This window comes from Pinus tabuliformis, chromosome 6, assembly GCF_031772625.1.
Source record: "Pinus tabuliformis cultivar Carrire ecotype Pingquan chromosome 6, CPIR1, whole genome shotgun sequence".
NCBI classification, from domain to species: Eukaryota; Viridiplantae; Streptophyta; class Pinopsida; order Pinales; family Pinaceae; genus Pinus; species Pinus tabuliformis.
The window spans coordinates 971060542-971063727 of NC_142292.1; positions in this window are offsets into that span (position 1 = coordinate 971060542).

Below are 3186 nucleotides of genomic sequence, written 5' to 3' on the forward strand. Positions count from 1 at the left end.
AAAGACAACAAATTCTGAGGCAATTATAGAATTCATAGATCAATTCATCATTATCAGGTTTGGTGTCCCAAATGCTCTTGTTTTTTATAATGCATCTTATTTCTCAGGCAATGCTATGTTTGATTTCGCTATTAAAAGAGGATTTAAATTGAAATATTCTGCTAATTACTATCCCCAAGGTAACGATTTAGCAGAATCTACCAATAAAAATCTAATCAAGACTATTAAGCGAACTATCGAACAGAATCATAAAAACTGGCATAAATCTTTAATATTCGCACTATGGGCTGATAGGATAACACAGAAAGCTTCCATAGGTTCTTCTCCATTCAATCTTGTGTATGGAAAAGAAGCAGTGCTACCAACAAATCTTGTCCTTCCTTCTCTAGCGCTAGTTCAGTTTATTGAAGAAATCCCTTCTTCTTCTATTCAACTTAGACATGATCAAATCCTAAAATTAGAAGAGGAAAGAGAAAAAGCCAAGGTTACTCATGCAAAACATCAGCAAATTATCAAGTCATCCTTTGATTCAGCTTCATCTGGTTCAAAACAGTTTCAAGTCGGTGATTTAGTTCTGAAATGGGACAAAGCCCATGAGGATAAAGGAAAACACACCAAGTTCCAGAAAATGTGGCTTGGGCCATTTCAGATCTGCGAGAAGATAGGCCATTCGACCTTCATATTACAAGATTTATCAGGTTTGAGAGATTCTCTCCCTGTTAATGGCCTTATCTTAAAGAAATTCTTCAATTGAGGAGGTAATCCCTTCTCCTTTTTAGTTCAGTAAAATTCGTAGTTTGTAGGACCTTTAGGAAATAAAGTTGTAAGGTATCTTCCATTGACCTTTTGCTGTATGAAAAAGTTGCTCAAAGAAGTAGTGTTGATATTTGCTTTTAAAATAAAAGAAGCCTTAGACAAAAGGGACAATTTCTAGGAAATTAGGTATAATTGCATTCTGAAACCACATTTCAATTTTTGTGAACTCTTCTCAAAATTCAGAAGTATTGTAAATCATTTTATGTTTTCAAATTGGTCACAAAAAAAGGTTATCAATATCAAAACATAAACTAATCCAATTTCAGCATCTTCAACTCTTACCCTGTCATCCATTCTCTCTTAGGGAGAAAATTGTCTATCCCATTCATCGAAGTTTGTAATTACTCAGAGTGTAATTCTAAAATATTTGATATAAAAGATAAGGGGTCTTATTACAAGCCTGCTTACCATGATCATCGGGAAATAGTTTAACCGAAATTACCAACACTGCATACCAAAACAGGGTAATGGCTTAAAATTATAAGACAAGGGGTCTCATCACGAGCCAACTTGTTCGGTTAAATTACTACCAGTGAATGGCATTGTCACTCAGCTGGCCACCAAACCAGGACAATGACTTTTTATCTTACAAAATAACAAAAAAGTAAAAGAAATACAAAATATGAAAGCATGTTTTGAATTCATTCTGTTAATCATACTCTGAAGTGGATGGGATAATGGACAATAATGTGGTTAAAAGGTATCCCTGTCGAAACTATGAACGTTTGCTGGCAGCAGAGGCTCTACCTATGACAAACGAGTCAATTCTAAAAGCTGATTTGGAAAGGTTTTCTGTTTTATCATTATCAACCAATATAGGCCAATTTAAAACTTAGAATGTATCTAAGTTTAAACAAGAGAGGAAATTAGCAAAGATAGTTTTATTTTATTTGGAATGCATATATACCTAATTATATTAGAATTTTCCTCTTTGATGAGATTCCTATTTAAAGAAAGTTTAAGTATTTCAGTACTTTTTAGAGATAACTGTTCCTTCCAGTGAATCGCCAATTGTTGTGCTCTACAACAACCCCCCATTTCATACAAATTTTATTTTCATAACTATAATATGAAATGGGTCCCTTTTAGAATTAAATTGGTATCAACTTAGTATTTTTCAAAAGGTCCAAAAATAAATAAAATATTATAAACCTTTTGATAGATCACATAATTGGTCTTATAATAAAAAATGAATAATCCCTTATTATTGTGATAAAGCGATTGCAAGATCGCATATCGCAATAACAAAGGATACATAACAAAAGGTCCATTAATTTTTCCCCGATGTGACAATACACAAATGGTTATCAGATATCGACAATGGCAAGCTATCATAACAAAAGCCCCTTTTCGCTCCGATGCGATGCGATATCGCTATCGGCGATCGGAGATGTACCATGCATGCATTTCAAAGCCCTCATTTAAAAACTCCCGATGCGACTTGGCGATATCGCTATCGGCAATCGGGGATTCCGAAAGGAACCAATATAACAACTTAAGCTTTCCCCCGATCGCCGATTGTGATAAAGCCAAAAGAACAGATTTCAAAAAGATTGGTAAAGCCGGGATATTTTATGGTTATTTAGTATTAATGGCCTTTCTTTTCCCGATAGCGATTCACTTGCACTCAACCGCCAAAACATCGAAGCCACACTTAAGTGAATCATTTGGCCAATAAACGACATAATGAGCATTTAAAGGATTGACAGGTTTAAACGGCCATTTAATGAAACAGTAAGTCTAAAATCTCTTCGGAGATCGCATTTGTGGCCACCTTAATTCAAATCCTCCACTATTCATTGATTGATGTATCTCGTTCTTCTTTGGTTTGTGCTATCAATTCTCCACATTACGTTCATTTTCACTCTTGTGCAGAGTTCTTCCGAAGCAGTAAATTCAAGCAGAATGGGGAATAAATCTATGAAGACCGCAACAGCTTCCACTTCGCCAGCTACAGGGAAACCCACTGCTGATCCAGGAACAAACAGAAAAGGACTGATATCTAACACTACATGTCTAGGACTCGGAAAAACTACTTGGCTAAGCACCTATAATTTAATTGAGGCCGAAGGGCCTGAGGTAACAACAGTGCAAGCCACAACAGACACGACTCGGAAATCTGATGCTACTCTAAAGGATTTAGCTGACTCTTTCCTTCATTGGATAGCAGCCCGGGAACAAATTCTCCCATATACAGATGTGGTGAAGTGGGCAATTGAAGAAATCCCAATCACAAACAGAACATTTTGCACCATGGATGGGAGAATCTTCGGTTCATTTCAACCTGATGATTTGAGGCAAATGTACCATTTGCCTGTACCGGAGAAGAAGTACAACAAGGCCTTCTTGGAGAAATTCAGAAATGAGAAC